This window comes from Mycteria americana, chromosome 1 (genome assembly GCF_035582795.1).
Source record: "Mycteria americana isolate JAX WOST 10 ecotype Jacksonville Zoo and Gardens chromosome 1, USCA_MyAme_1.0, whole genome shotgun sequence".
NCBI classification, from domain to species: domain Eukaryota; kingdom Metazoa; phylum Chordata; class Aves; order Ciconiiformes; family Ciconiidae; genus Mycteria; species Mycteria americana.
In genome coordinates this window covers 117,645,647-117,662,656 of record NC_134365.1, presented here as the reverse complement: position 1 = coordinate 117,662,656, position 17,010 = coordinate 117,645,647, and the positions used below count along the sequence as shown (strand labels likewise).

Below are 17,010 nucleotides of genomic sequence, written 5' to 3'. Positions count from 1 at the left end.
AATATTTTCTAAACCCTTTAGCCATTTTAAACCTCTCTCTTCCTCATAATGGAACGTTTTTATAATACATATAGCATATAGTTTATATATAGGTTGCATAGGTTTTAAAGGCATTGCCTTGGTTGCATGGATGTAGGTAGAAAGGGAACATAACTGTGAGCATGCTACGCACCAAACTTGGGGGGAAGAGATGAACTTCTCTGTTAAAACTCTTAGAAACTAACATAGTTTGCAGACTTTTCTGTTTTGATGAAATGTCTGTTTTGCTGGGAAAGCCTGGGAATGTTTCAAAAAGTTCCAGATCCTTATTCCTAGAATATATCTTCTGACCTTTTAGACTACTGACCTTCCTTCACATAATTGTTCTTTTTGTTTTATGTAAAAGGCAGGGGAGGGGGGCAACTGCTTTATAAATAAAAGTCAAGCAAACTCAGCCTAATGTATGCTGTTTATAGTAACTTATACAGTTAATGATTGAAAATGTAACCAGAATTCTTGTTTTGTATTGTTTTGATTTTGTGGGGGATGTTTTGAAATAATGCCAGTAAGCACTGTACTGTATGGGGAACTGAGGGATGTTCTCTAGCCTACAGAATATACAGAGCTTGAGAAAAAAGGTAGTATAAGTTTAAAGTCTTTCAGTCCATGCCTGGATAACCTAAAACGTGAATTAACTTCAAAAACTATTAAGCATGCAAAAACTGAGACTCAATAAAGTTACTTACCTGGAAGCATGAATGCAAATTTCAGAATAACCTCAAGTTTCTCAGTGTTAAAATCTTGGCCTAGGAACATTTATGAAGAATATTGTAGGAAAAAAGATGAACTATAGGAAATGTTTGTTTTAATGAATACTAAATCCAGATTTCTTTATTTTAGACACTCTTATGTAATTTCATTGCTACTTCTTTGTGCAGCTTTCCAGAGAGCAACATCCTGTAAACTATAAGAGAAATTCAACAAGTTAATTAAAACAAAACATTAGGTAAAATTTATCTCTTCCAAATACCACATGTACAAATGCTATTGAACTCATATGAAAAGACATAGAACATATGTGGATGTTATTTCAAATTTTTCATGTTAATTTACTGCTACTTGCAAATTCCAATGAGTAAATTATGAGCTGAAGAATGAATTAATTTAAGAGCCTCTGCACTGATAAGCAAAGTTAACATAAAGTGGGAAACAAATATAAAACAGCAAGAAGCCTTTATGTAACTGGTGGGAAAAGAACTTGTTTATATTTCTTGTCAGTGCATCCCCAACATGTCCTTACATGCTGGCCTCTGTGTTGTTTGGAGGAAAAAAAATGCCCATGTGGTTATAAAACCTTAACTGAATTGGTTTTTTGACAAGAACAGTAACTTGAACATTTTATCAGACAATGAAAGCCAAAGACGTACTGTGAAACATTGTTTCAAGCTACAAAAAGATATAACTGACAAATTAATAACAATTAAAAAGCAAATAAAAATTTTCCTTTAAATTATTTCTCTCTTGAAAAAGAAGAATATACGTAACAAGGAAAATAATGTGTCAATATCCCATCCAGCTGTAGACAAAATCAAATAAATGCAGCAGAAAGTTATTTACCCAGAAATGTGATTTGCAAGCAGTTATTGGTGCTGACAAGACTGTGTATTAGAAAAAAACTTAAAAGCAAATTCTGCCCTCAAGACGTACCATAATCAGCTATAAACTGAACACACATTCAGTCTAACAAGTAAATTAATTTTACTTAGTTATCTAGTGGACATTGATGGAGTTACCCTATAGTTTTATGAGCAAGGAACAAATTCCTGCAGATATGCGGGGCAGTAGTACACTCACGCTCTTGGGTATTTTAAGGCTATGACTATGTGATACGCGCACAACGAGAGAAGAGTCCATGTTTCTTAATCTAAACTGATGCTTCGTTAAGAGAATTCTTTATAGATTTGGTAAACGACAACTGCAAGTAATTTTAAGGCACGTGTGAATAAATGTGTTACTGGTGCCTTCTGCTCGGCCTCCGCTCCTCCCTCAAAGTGCAATGTAGGACGCTGAAGAGCTGCACCCTTGTCCCAGATCACTTTAATGCCTGCGTTGAGCCGAGACTTTTTTTTTTTTACTTTTCTAGCACAGGATGTGTTCCAGCCTAGGATAAAAGCAAAACTGAGGACAGTGCGTTGCAGAAATATCTTATTGTCTTGCTCCAACTGTATGTTCGCATGTAGCCTCCCTGCTGGTGTGCTAGCACAAGTACAGAAAGCCTGGGATGGGTTGACGTTGCTATCAGAGCTCAACAGGCCATTGGAGCAGGACAGAGGGACAGCTCTCAAGATCTGCAAGCAACCCTGGCTCCCCTAGAGCAGATTCGCTCTTATCCTGACAAGAACCACATCATCTTCAAGTACATACCAGGAGATTTCAGGGGAAGCTTCCTCCCCTGAGGACTAGTCTAAACGCCTGTATCATTAAAAGCAGGTGTTGTGGTTTTTTTAATTAACGGTGTTTGTCCCAGTGGTATGATTCAGATCCAGGGTATTTTTGGTGTCCTGTGGTCCAAGGATAGCTGATTCATATTGCCTTCATGTACTTCTTTGGCCTGGTGTTGCTATTTTGCTGGTGTTACTCAAGCTCAGCCTTCACTTAAGATGTCTCCTGGTGCATTAGACCATGTCAGGCACACACAGGGCACAGCATATTCCTGCCTCAGCAGCAGCAACCGTCGTGCAGACCGCAGACAGCTGCTCTCACTCCCACCCTTTCGGCTCCATCTGCCCTTCAAACCCAGTCACCTGTGCTCAGCCATTGCAACATCCCTGACAACACCCTGGAAATGTCAGTCTCTGGCTTGCATTCCTGCAGCTGCCTCCTGGGCATCGTCCTCCTTGCTTTTTCTTCTTCCCATGAGACATGTTGTGTGCTGCACCCATTGCCTGAGTTGTGTGAACTGCTCAGGGAGCCCGCATGGTAGCAGCCCGTGTAGCGACCTGCTCCTGAGCTCCTGCGTGAGCTTTCTCCACTCTGCTCGCCTCCTGCAAAGCCTTTATCTCTTCCTTTATCAGGCTTTCCCTGACACATCTTCTTGCCTGAGTGGCTCAGTCTGTTTGATCAGTGGCCCCTGGCAGTGCATGTCACCCTGAGCACGCCAGCACTGAGCACAGGGATTTGGCTATCAGGCACGTAATGCATGCTGGTGTTCCCCCCGGGAGGTAGCAGAGGAGCCAGTAGGCTTCCTTTGCCCAGTCTCAGGTGTGTGGAAGTCAGGCATCTTGCCTAGGCTTCCTCAGTGGTGGAGAGAGAGAAAGGCAGTGCTTTCACTCCCTGCAGCATTGACATCCCCTCCTCAGACAGATGTCATCATCCCCATGGCTGGAGGGGAGATCAGAGCGCGTGCCTTGGACCGGCTGCCCAACTCTGAGAAAGCTAACGCAGGCTCTGGGAAGTCCTTGGCGAGCATCTTCGTGTCATCTGATTGCAAAATCAATGACACAAACAGCGTGATTTGAAGAAAATGGCTTTTATGTGAAGTTGTCAGTTCCATTGCACTTGCTCACTGAGCTGCGGATGCGAAATTAGCAAAAATTATAGCAAGGGACTTCCCACTCCCTTCAAATACTAAGGTCAGTACACACTTACATTGACTAGGAAACAGCTCCATGGAAGAAGAGAAAAATAAATCAATGCAGAAACAAGAATTGTGTTCCTGCAGAATGTAAGGCCATTACGATACTGAGTGGAATAGCTACAGTAAACCGAATATCTATCTTGCAGAGTCCAAGATGGAGCCTTGCCTGCTGAAACTTGCAGCCTCTTGGGCCGTAGCCCCTTGCTTCAGATGACAGGGCTTTCATTTGCACAAGCAAGATACAGCCCTCAAGGAATTGGTGAGATGCCAGCAAGCCACTTATTTGGGTAGGATTTTGCTGACTGTGGTAAATAGATGAAGAAGGGTGGGCTCACACATGTTTGTGTGCATCGGAAATATGAGTTCAGTAGAGTGGGAAACCAGGAAACTGTTAATTTTACTGAACCACAACATCTGAGCAGAGTGTATTGAACTTTTAATCCACCCAAACCGAAGCTTTGTTTGGTGTTCCGTAAACTGTGACAGCAAAGCACCTTGTTCTACTCGGTGTGTAAAGCCTAGCAAAAGTCTTGTCCTGTCTACTCCAGTGTTGTGCTACTTGTGCTGTAAAGAAAGCAGAGACTGAGATGGCTTTTCCAGTTCATATCTTATGTACCTATTTACTAAATGCTTAATTTATTAATTAATAAAAAGTGTAAATAGTAATAAGTGTTTCTAATAGTATTCCCAAATACATGTCAATGCTGCAAAAAGTTATCATTGTAAACTGCCTCCCAGTTGCTTCAGGGATCTCCCTCATTTAAATCAAAACAATATTTCATTCAGATATCAGTAAAGGATAAAATTCAAATAAGAAAAAACAGGATGCAAAACTGAATCACAAAACCTATAACATGACTTGAAAATAATGTGAGTTTTATCTATTTTGGTACCTTATAAAGATAATAGAGATGACTGATGCTACAAAGATGCACAGTTTTTTCTGTCTTCCAGAAGTTATTCTTGTGTTATGGAGAATACAGGGCTGCCTTTCCAATAATTTTTCCAAGCTGTTAAAATGGATTCAGTTATTCTTTATATTTAGTAAATTCATCAGTTCAAAAGCTTTCTGCATGGCAAACCACTCGATCAGCTGGGAACTGGAGTCAAAATGGCTGTTGTAACATAATTTTTTAATGCAGTTTCAGTTCTAGGTGAAAATGTCTTTTACAAAATAAACGTTTTTTGGAGGAAAAAGTAAAAAGACTTGAGGAAATGAGGAAAGTGTCCAAAGTATGGAGGAGAGTGTATGGAGGAAAGTATGAGGAAAAGTATGGAGGAAAGTATGAGGAAAGTGTCCAAAATGATCTGAATGCCTGAGCAGAAATAGAAAAGACATAGATAAATATATTATTATTTCTGGCTTCAGGACTCACGAATGAAATATACTTTCATCCTTGTTTTCTTAATTCTAAAGCCTCAATGCAAACATATTCATTAAGCTTTAGTGTTAATTTGGAGATCAAATTTACTAAAGCATATTCAAAGTTTTGCTAAGCACAGGCATTTTATCCACATAAGTTTCCTCGGTACCTTGCCAGCAGCAGAAAGAATTGTGGAATCAGTAGTGAGCTATTTTATTTTGAAAGACTGAACCGAGACTAGATAGGGATTAAAAATAGCTGTGCTTGCTGGCTAAATGAATAATATCTGTCATGTAGATTCACAGTATGAATTAGATAATAATCTCTGAAATAATTATCTGCAATTACTCCATTACCTTAGGGAACTAGAAAGATAAAAGACTGTGAAAGCATAAATTGTGCGCTACAGATCATTTTAGACCTTCCCCTGTTGATTTGCACTACACACAGGAAGAACTAGTTTCAGCTTGAGCATTCGCTAATACCTTTGGGCTACGCACATTTGGAAGGGGAGTTAGCCCTGCCTGGCTTCTCTGGCTGGCTCTCCTGTGGGAGATCGGATTACCCTCCGAATGGGGCTGCTGCACGCCTGGCCGCGCTGGACTCGTCAGGCACGGGACAGCCTGTTCGCACCATCTGCCTCAGGGACCGTGGGCTTGTGATGTGCAGCCTCCCTGGGCTCCGCAGAGGGCTGGCGGGGAGCGCGGGGCTCTCCTTGAGCGGGGTCCGAGCAGGGCTGTAACAGAGGTGCTCCTTCTCTCTGCCAGCCCAACAGAGCCCCAGAGGGCCGGATGCCTGTGGTGGTGGAAGTCGATGCCGTGAACAGCTACCTTATTCTGTACTTCCCTGGGCTCATGTTCTGAACGTTTAGTGTTATACCCCAAATCCATTTCTTCTCAATGCTGAAGACATGCTGGGTTCCGGAGGGGCAAACCTTTGAAGCAATTCCTCCTCCTGCACTCCATCTCCTCATCCTGCATATAATACAGAGCACCAGATCACTGACCACGGCTTTATAAAAATAATTAATAGAAACAGACGAAGCCCTCTCCTTGGGTCAGAACTGCGTCTTGAGTGCTTTTGCCCATTATGAGTGTAGCAAGTAAAAATGTCTTGCCCATCTTCAGCGAATGACCCTGGGTACCATTCTGCCTCTCTCTTACAACCTATGGTTTTCTTTGCGTTTCTAAAAGTGCGGAGTTGCACAAAATACATGCCAACTATTAGAGGATGGAAACTGACTTGTAACATTTCATGCCTTATATACATCACGCAAATGTGCACTCCCACAATCATTTTGGTTAATTAGGTATTCAGTGCCTGACTTCAGCCAACACCAGAGAATGAAAGGCAGATAAGCGTACCAAACCAAACTGACAGCTCTGCAAATGATAATAATGGAATCTACTCTTTTTGGACAAGTTATGTTGCATTTTTGGTTAATAACAGAACTATCATATCTGTCAAACTGACATCAGAATTATTAGAAATGCAAATGGAATTAAAAAAGCAGTAGATTAAGTGGACACAGATAAAGGTAAGGGGGGTAGTTTCCGTGAAATAACAGCACTTTGGCAGATGTTTCCATGCAAAACCAGATGGAAGCTGTAACATTATTTATTTTTTAGCAGAATACAGAGTCTAAGTTGGAAGAGGTATGACTGTAATCATAAATACACGTGTGAGCCAGCTTTAAATTAATTGGTTTGATTGGGCCTAACTTGTATGGTGACTCTCTAAAACCTAGAGAGTGGGTAGCAAATGAACTTCTAGCAGTGCTTCTCTCTTAGGAGAGAAATAAGGGTAGAATATGTATCTGAATATCCAGGGGTTTTTGTTTCTTATATAAACAGATCATTTTTATTTAGAATGGGGCAGGTTTACCCTGTCTTCTCCTGGAACCATTCACAGCTGCAATCAAAGGGGAGATATTGCAGAGGAAATTAGGAACAGGCACTCCTGTGAGTTCAGTGTCAAGTGATAAGCTACACAAAAGGTTACAAATTAAAGAGACTCACTCTTTGACAGGTAGGAAAAGTATGAAAGCAACATAATCTAGAAGTCATGGCAAAAAAAAAATAATTTTAGACACTGGGGATCCCTGCAAAAATTCTGAAAAAAATTACTATCAGCCATCACTGCTTCCAGAAAGAAAATAAAGGAAATGTATATATGTAAGGTTCTTTTGTTCTTTTCCAGGAATGTGATTTTTTCTTATCTTGTGGCTACAGCTTTGCCTAAGATAAAATAATTACCAAGCATAAGGCTAGTTTTCTGACATCATTAATGGTATAATGAAAGTTGTCTTAAAAGACTGTCTAGGGGATTTGGCTCTGAAAAACTTAATTAGCAAAATCTGCAATTTTATTTAAAATAGTTACATTTTTGAGAGAATTGTAAGGATAGCTTTGATTGCATGTAAAATGTTTGCTATTTGCAGTAAATCCTTTTTCTTAATTTTATTTAAGGACAAGTGGAATAGCTTCATAGCTCTAGTTTTCTAATTTGAGGTCTTCTGAACTGTGTATTGAAGAAGAATGAAAATATTGTCTCTTTTTTTCTATACAAGAGTTGTGTTCCATTCTAAGTAACATAAGCATGTTGGGCTGTATACAATGTAGTTGAGTTAACAAAGATGTCAGTTTCTCAAGTCACAATGTTTTAGTAACGTCTTGTCAAAGTACATGGCACTTGAATGACAACCACATTGAATTGTTCTTCTAAGAAATGTTCTTCAGAAATTTTGCATTGCAAAGATAATTCTTTGTTGAATGCTTAATTACTCAACGTGAAAAATAGTCTCACAACAATACTTCATTGCAGAATTTGCTGAAATATGAGGACAGCTAACAGGAGCCATGTATGCATAGAGCCTCTTGGTAACAGGCAATTCATTTTTAGATTGAGCCTCACGTCCCTTGCCCTGAGTTTTGTGTGGAACCGCTTCTGATGGTCTACCCCAGGAAACTTGTATTCCTTCCAAAGGCTTTGGGAAAACTGTGGTTAGACAGTCAAACCATGCTGTTGATGGGTTAGTGGAATCTGATAAGCCTCATTTTGTCTGCAACTGTTATAAATTGTCCCTTGCCAATCCTTTCTGAGTCTTTGATCTTATAAGGCAACTTTGACTTATTAAAAGGGCAAGCTAAAATGGTCTTTTAGCAGAAACCTGTTCTTTTGAACAAATGGGATTTTGTGTGAGATGTGTCTGCAGAAAACACTGATCTGGAAAAATTGTATCACGGTTTATGGTGGTTGTAGCTGAGTTGTGCCATAGACTAATGACATCTCTGTGGGTTAGTTTCTTTGTGTGGATTTTGTCTGGCATGATACCTTAATTGGAGAATACTTCTATGTGGCAGTGTTGATGTCAACATTTTCTAAAGCAGACATACCTGCTTCCCTGTAAAAACTCCACAAACAGACCGCGGAAAAACAAGAAAGGTTTTAGGTGTCATAAAGAAGTGAGAAAAGCCTTAAATTTATTTTCTTTGCAAATCAACCCTCAAGGCATATTTCCCTGGGCTAGGTTAACCCAGTGGAAAGTGTGAGCAGGAGAACTGCAGCCTTCCAGATGTCTGAACGTTTTCTGTTCTGTGGTACTTTGAGTTAAACATATTGCAAGTAACACTCAAAAGGTCCCAGAGTTAGTGAAACAGTGACATTTCAAAGGGGCCTTGCCAGCATTGTCATATTAAAAGCATTTTTAAAGCACTCCGGCGAAGGCCCAGGTGTCTATCACACCCACGCACAAGTGCCAGAAAACTTTTCTATGTCATCAGAGGTTTCCATTTCTGTAGGAATCTCTGTATATCATGGGGCTCCAAGGCAGCCAGCAAGGATTCAGCCTGGGTAACGAATGATGAATGGGAAGCTGCTGCTTCCATGTTTTCTACTGTTTTTACTGTTCGAGACACATTTTAAGGCTGAATGACAGCTCCAGGATCACACTCTGTTCCTCGCGCATCTCAATGAAAAACAAGACAAAAAAAGAACCCGCTCAGTCCCCTGCCAGACATGGAAATATCTGTTCAAAAAAGCAGCCACTGCTACTTTGAGGGCCAAATGCCGGTTACCAGTAGGCTGAGTGGGTGGAGAGCGTCTGAAGGACTCTGCACCCAGACACCGGGAAGCAGAAGTGGTATTGCAATATTGCTGCTGCTGATTTATGAGCTGAGACTCTCATAGGCTGTTCAATAAAGTTCAGAGCCAGGAGGAAACTTATGGCCCATCATCAGTGAGACCCTCAAAAAACTTAACAGTGAAGTTCTCCTCACCTGTCCCCCCAGTATGTATTTATTGGTTTCAGGGCTTTGGTGACTCAGCACCAGGTGACTGAAAGAAGGGCTTGCAAGCTGCATTTTAGCACTACTGGGGAAAAACCAAACAGGGAAGAGAGAGATGGATTAGACCCTTGTACAGTTACATGCTGTGGGAGTGGACATGTCTGTCTTTATGTACTTGCAGAGGCTACAACAGTAAGGGAAATGACTAGGCTGTCTGCGCACTAGTCCTGATTAAATCCCAGTGAAAACTGAAAGCCTTATGTATTGCTGTACAACTCACATATTAAGGTGGCCTTTGAAAGGAAAAGGACTGGGAAAATAATTTAAAGAAAGTTACAGATCTTGCATTATTAGAGCTTTATGAAGAAGAGCGGAAAGATTTATTGAGAATTAGTGAAAGATTTTGAATAGATCTGGATAAAAGACTTTGAAATTCCAAAGGGATGTGCATACACTCATGCAAAAATATTTCTATGTTCTAACCAATGCACCATCTTACTTGCCATCTCTTTCATTGATTCATCTGAGGCTATGTAGAACAAGTACATCTATAAGAGGAATTCATGGAATTATGTTTTCCTATTGTGGCATGCTCAAATTGCAACTTGCAGGGCAATAATAGGAATAATATTAATTCTGCACAGTCTTTTATAAAGGCATTACTGGGGGATCACACTCTTGAACTCCCTTGGACTTTGTAGTAATGATGAAGCATGGGGGTCCTCTCTGAAAAGGTATATAAACCCAATTTCAGTGCATGTGGCCAGCTTAAGCTTTTGTCAGGAGATGGATACTATGATATTAATACAACTTCTGTAGGATAACTTATTTTGGGAAGACTAATCGTTAATACAGGCAAGATACTCAAAGGAACAAAACTCAGTGGCCTTCTGAAACAGACAGGGAAAGCAATGTGGCTTATCTGACAACAAATATTTCCCTGCAAAGAATCAAATCCCATGATAAAAATGTGTGAATCTGTGCTATGCTCTCAGACTGTAGGCTTCATGTCTGAAATAAATGAGATTCAACTAACAGTCAGACCAGCAGAAACTTATACTGGAATTAATTGCTTGTGTTGAAAGCCTGACAGCAGGAAATAATTATAGCAATGGTGCAAAAGATGAGTTGCGTCTCCCTGGTAAGGCTTAGACACTGCATGACGGTCACACAAACTACCTTTTTAACTGCTGCCACTGTTCAACAGATCTGCTGTAACTAATAGTGGCCATTGTCAATCTCGGCCATGGCCAGAATTTCAAATTCTTACTTTGATTCTACTTCTTCTCTCATTTTAGAGAGTATGTCCTTTAATACCGAGGTCATTGCTTACTACATAATTTTGTCAAATATGTTTTTCAGACATATTTTGCGTTCACCAAGAGATTTTTTTAAATGTACGTGTATAAATTCAGGGTTTGATTATAACAGTCAGTGATTTTAACAAACACAGACATCTTACAATAAACAAACTTACATTTTTCTGCTGCTCTCTCTGTATGTTTTTCAGTGTGGTTAGAGTTTATTCTCATGTATGTTCCTACCAGCTACACAAAAGGAAGATCATATCAACTGCTGGAAATTTGGAACAACTTTATGACTGCAATTACAGGGGCAACCAATAATTATTTTCCAGCATTACAAAAGCCACATACATCCAAGATGCCAGATGCTTAATGGCATCAATAAAGAGTAGGTTCTATATGTCAGTGTCATGTAAATGAGATCTTCTAAATAAAGTTCTTCTTCCTCCTCGCCAACAGAGACAAGATGGAGTTACGCTGTCTCCAAAACTTTGAAGTACCAGGGAAGAAAGCAAATAAAAGTAGTTGCATTTGAGGCACCCTGGATGAATATTAATGAAAATACCAAACCTCCAAGAACTAGCAGTTAACCACTAGTTATCATCTAATTCGTGAGTTTGAAATGAGTAAGACTGGACACTTCATTACACCACCAGACTGATTTAGATGATAAAATGAGGCTAGATTGTTTTCTCTTGTCATAAAAGTTGCAGACTTGGATAACTAAATGTTAGAGAAATTCTTCTGTTGCAGCTCAGCTGTTTCTTGAAGCACTGCTTTTATTTTCAGATTTGCTGTTAATACCACTGAAATTTGGTCCAGAAGAATTTGTGCTACTATTTCAGTAACATTCAGATCTCGAGTGGATTGCAAAATTGTTCTAGGATATTGTCTCATTTCTACAATACTTCTTCCCTGCAACAACTTAAAAGCAAACAAAATGAAAAGATAAATCTATTAAACATGAAGCTGGGAGTGCCCCCATGGAATGAAGTTATATGATGAGACTAGTGTTCTCTGTGCCAGGTAGTGGGAAGAGAGAGTGCCAAGTAAAGAATGAATGGTGGAAAATTGGCATTTAAATAATTGTAAAGGAAAACAGAGATTGCAATAGGCTATCATTAAAATGTGGGCTTTTAAAATCAAAAGCTGGTTGCAATTTTGACAATTCTAAGTTGGCAGGTGGCTGCAAACAAAATTACACTTTTCATCTTCTCTGGAAATAGTAGTTAATAACTCTTAGGCATTTCTGGCCTGTGGGACTCCAAAAAGAAATCAGTGTGCCTAGATGAGATAGTAACGGGTGGTTCATGAAAACTGGTGCCAGTATGAACCAATTCAGAGCGGTGTGGTAATGAAAACTATAAGTTATATAAAAGCATTTGTAGATGGAGACTGGAGGAAGCGAGAATGAGAAGAGAGAAGCCTGGCGAGATCTATTTAACTGGCATAGGGATAAACGGTTCTGTGAAGAAGCAGAGATTTTTTTGTAAGATACACTTCTGTCTTTTCTTCCCTGGAAAAAAAAAAACATGGACCTGCAAAGTGTGTGTTAGCCAGCTGTAGCTAAATGTCCATATATTGCCTGTTTGTGGAAGAGACAGATGCTCTGGTCGGTACCATGAGCTGCATCCCTGCGTAGCCCTCCCATGAATGCAGGACAGGGAAGTCTATTTCTTCTGGGAAAGTCTGGGAGGGAAGAGAGACAAGTTCTGCCATCTTTTCTGTTAGCTTACTCTCACAAAGAGAAGAGAAAAACGTTGGCTCTTAAGTTAAATGCTGTCATCTGCAAAGCCACAAAGAATATGGTCTGTGTGTATTTCTGAAATCATCGCAAAATCATTATGCCACTCAACAGACAGCCCTTGATTTCAGAGCAAAAATGAAATGTTAAACACTGACCATGTAAGTTAAATACACACAATCAAGAAAAAAAAGAGTCTGTGATGAGCCATGTAATGAAACTGACCTACTTGGCAAAATACCATAGAAAATTATTGCAAAAATATGAGTAACAAACTAAAAATGTTCCCAAACAGAGCTGATAAGGAAGTGCTTGTTTTTAAGGAATGCTACACGGTGATGCTTTGGTAAATTCTCATTAAAAAATCCTTAGCACAGCTATAGTGGAAAATCCATTTTGATTAAAGATGGCATTCACACTAAAATATTAAATGGGAGTGTCAACATTTTGTGTAACTATTTGGCATATTTAAGTCATACATTCATGTAATCATACTGTTGGGATTTTTTTGTTTTTTATTTTTTGGTGAAAAGAGTAAGTGTCAAGAGAAAATGCAGTCTTGTCTCATACTGTCTTATTAGGAGGTAATGTTATTTGTGTGGTTAATCTTTTGGTTGAGGTCAACTTCCTAATTCACTTCATTTATATTGAACCCATGCAGTTAGAAAATAGATGGCAGCTCTTTATGTATATATTCGCCTCATTAAAGATGGCAAGAAAAAAATACTTGCATGGGAAAAGAGCAATGGTCAGTGACAACCCTCCTGCAGTATTATTTTAAATTTACTAATTCATATTGTACTATAACAAAGGCACTGTGCATGGCAGGCAGGATATGTCATCTGGGAATAACTGCTCCTGCAGGGAATAACAATGTGGTTGGGTATTATCTTCTAAAGATCCATGGCTTACTTGACACTCCTCAGTTTTTAAATACCAAGACTTGATTTTCCCTTAGAAAGTAGAAAGGCAATCTTGCAAATGCCTGGAGACAGTAACTCCATTACCTCATGCCATATATAAATGTGAACTGCTACTATTGTTTGTGTTAAGCTTCATATGTATAAAAAGCAATAGGATTTGAAATACAATAGGAATTCCTGTGAAAAATTATCTTCTCACATCAGTACATTCTGATCCTTCCTTCCTTGCCTTTTTTTTTTTTTATGAAACAGATACATTTTTGAAAATTCTCAGTCTTTTATGTGTTTGCTGGTTTTAACTGAATTCCAGCATGAAGACTACAAATTGGTTTAAACTGTCATGAAAATATTAGGGTTTTTTTATACAGGCTTTAAATATGGTCTTCAAAAACACATAAGAAACAAGTTAGTAGTAACTTCTCCTTATTTCTGTGAGATGTAACTTTCTTACCATTTATGTTAGGATCCATTCAGAAGCTCTTTGTTGACATATGAGCTGTAATCTGGGTCACCCCAAGGAACATCGGTGTTAAAATCAAACTGTGGTATCCGGTGGTTGCATCTGAACTTTAGGACTCCCACCCTGGCTGGCGGCTGAGAAAAGAACCAATGTGTTTAGTCCTGCTGTTTTACACTGCCTCTCGCCCTTAAGGGACACCCTGGCTTCCAATAGAGATTGCATGGACAAGGAGCTCTACTGTGTTCTGGCAGGTACCTCAGTGTGGACAAGATGTCCACAGAAACACAATTTTCAGTTTTGCTTGATATAAAAAGTCCAAATATTCTATGCATGAATTCTTTTTTATTTTACCAACCCCAAATCTAGCAAGACATAACGTACATGAACAGGAACAACGTCTCAACCCTTTATGCAGGTACTGACAATTAAGAAGGTGCCACTCTTCTCTCCACCACTCTGGCTGGACAGCACCTTGGTTGATGGGAGTGCGCTATTTTTTGTCGACCCTCTTGGTCCTATCTCTGGGGTGACTGCAGGCCCAGATGTAAAGCTGAAAGAACAAAAAGTCTTGCAGATCTCAGTTCCCTGCTCCGTTCAATTTAAATTACCCTAAAATATCTCATTCATGAAAATTGTCTTGTCTGCTCTGACATGATGTTAGCTGAAGAAGAGCTTTTAGCGGCACAAATTTTGTTGCAATTAATATTAGCTCTTGCATGGGTTTGTATCTGTTATCACTTTCCTTACTGTGGTATGGTTTAATGAAAGGATTAGTGCCCTTGGGATCAGGAGATACAAAATCACTTTGGAGGTGGAGACCTCACCAACCGCTAGTGCTTCTCTCTCTCTCTGTCCATTAATCTTTTTCCCAGGTTTTCACACTTGATTGTGTAAGGGGTAATGTATCTCATGTGGTTTGTTGTAAAGAAGTTCTCAGAGCTGTCTGCTAATATTACATTGTTATAATGTGCATACCATGTTTTTCTTAAGAGATTGACTTTCAGTATGTGCCATTGCTTATCAGAATCTCCTTGAAATTGTTAACTAAAAAGATATACAATTCATTCATTTCCCATACCTCGTACAGAGATATGGTAGCAATACAGTGAAGCAGAATTCATTTCCAGTGTTAGGTTAATGAACATCAAGTCATCTCACTAGCTCTGGCTGGGCTATTGCTGTGCTTATGTGCTCTAGGGCTCTGTAATTAACTTCCTGAAAACATGACTAAATACTTCTTACCGTCATGTGTCTCCTTCACTGATATGCACAAAGAAAATGGTTAAATGAGGAGAATGTAGCTTTTTAGAAGGGGGTTTCATCTTAGATTCCTGATGAAGTACTTCCCTTCACAAATTTACATCTCTTCTCACACAGGGATCATCTAAACCTCTTTTTACTAAAACCTATCCTCGTTTGTGTTTCAATGTAAGAAGATCAAGGTCTTCTCGGGAATAGGTCAGTTCCTAGGGGGAAGCAATCTTAAGAAACTGACAGAAAACCTTATTTTAAATGAGTTCCTGCGCTGCCCTAGAAGCTGTGTACTTTTGCAGGCATTTGCTGCAGCCCCATGCTGCGACGGTGGAAAAAGCCCCTTCCAGGTGTGGGTGGGAGGTGTTTTTCCCTGAACCCCCTGGCCCCTCACAGCGTCGGCAGCGTCAGCGTGTCCCTGCCAGGCGGCGGCCGCCCTCCTGACGCCGTCCCCGTGGGGCAGTCCCACGGCCCCTCACGGCACGGGCAAGAGGGCCAGCGCGGCCGCGGCAGGCGCTGCTGAAGGGCTCTGGGGTTTGCATGGCAGAGCAAGACCTGGCTGTTGCTGCCCACAGGGGTGGCTTTGAATTGCAGATCCAAGCCCTGAAGCTGACAACAGCAGACCACCCTGGATTATGCGATATGAGAGCAAGAAACTTGTTTCTGCCTTGGTGGCAGGCCCTTTTGCAGCTCTGCTTATGATTACAGTCTCACTGTGTTCTGAACAAGCAATGCATGACTTCTAAGTTAGTGGATCAAAACACGTGGGTTTTGGGGAGGGGGAAAGAGCTGTGTTTTGCGAGTGCGTATTTTGTTTTCTTTTTGTGTCTTTGGCTTGGCAAACCTGATAACAGGACTAATGCTTAAAGAATTCTGTGGAAAATGTGGAATGAAAGCAGCTTTACCTTGTTCTTGGATGAACTGGTTCTGACGCGTCAGTACAGTATCTTCATATTCCTCTTGCTCTGTTTAGATAAACGTTTCCAGTCAAAAACCTCAGTCTGAAGGTTTTGCCCAGACTGTGAGTTCAAATCTTGCCCAATACAGACCTTTCGTTGTAACTCTGTTACTGATCAAAACTTTTGTCAAGTTTCAGAATAAAAGCTCATCTTCAGTTAGCGCATGTTTCAAAGGAAAGTATCCAGGCGTAGCAAATATCATGCATGCAACTCAGTGAATTCATGAGCAACAGATGTCATTTGCAGTAAGAAATAAGAGTAGGCACTTATGTTTTGAATTATTCAAGCATATGAGAGCAAAGAACAACCAAAAGATTAAAAAGAAAGTATTTTTGCTGTGTTAGTCCAAACTGTACGTTCTCATAGTAATTTAAAATCATGCTAGGAAAGATTAATAATCAGCTATCGTTGACCGTAGGTTTTTACTTAGAGACCCCAACCAAGATTAGAGTCCTTCTGTATTAAGCTGTTGCAGATATCTGGTAAGAGTGAGTCCCTATCCACAGAAATCTGTGATTCAAAAGCGCGTAGTGAAATGGTTATTCACTAGCGGCTATTTACAGGGAGATGCATCCTGACTTTCCCGCTCTATGGTTTTCTGCTTCCTCTGAAGCAGCATCTTAAGAAGGCAACGTCTCAGAAAATACCTCCTCGTGTCTGGCTGCTCTGCACAAGGAGGGAATGGTCCCTCCATGCTCAAGACGCTGCTGCACCTCCATTGTCCTCTGTTGTGGGACCCTGTAGCTGTGCGATGACTCTGCCCAGCGTAGTGGGGGTGAAACTGTGCCCGCTGCTGCCCTGCATGCAGCCCCATCTCTCTGCGGGCTGCGCCATGATTTCTCTCAGATGTTTCAGCTGAAGTGGTACACCTGCTGGTTTCATAGACTGACCCTCAATTCTCAAGGACAAAGGAACAATATGTATGTCTATCAGCGAGGAACAGAGGGCTGTAAAGCTGGGGTGTAAGATGAAAAGAGGCATTGGCATCATTATGATAAAAATCACCAGGGTCAATCATCCTGGTCCCACTCGAGTCAGGCGAGTGTTGTGGCTGCTGCTTTCATTAGGGCCAAGATTTTTCACCCAAAACTACTTTTTAAGAC

At 40.3% G+C, this 17,010-nt stretch overlaps 1 long non-coding RNA gene across 1 annotated transcript; it reads right to left on the bottom strand.

The window, feature by feature from the left end:
- Positions 1-5,504: 5,504 nt before the first annotated feature.
- On the bottom strand, positions 5,505-16,028 carry LOC142404840 (uncharacterized). The gene is made up of 4 exons (XR_012773965.1): positions 15,998-16,028; positions 15,854-15,913; positions 13,689-13,831; positions 5,505-5,954 (listed from the first exon to the last, which is right to left on the bottom strand). It is a non-coding gene; the product is annotated as an uncharacterized LOC142404840 (long non-coding RNA).
- Positions 16,029-17,010: the final 982 nt, after the last annotated feature.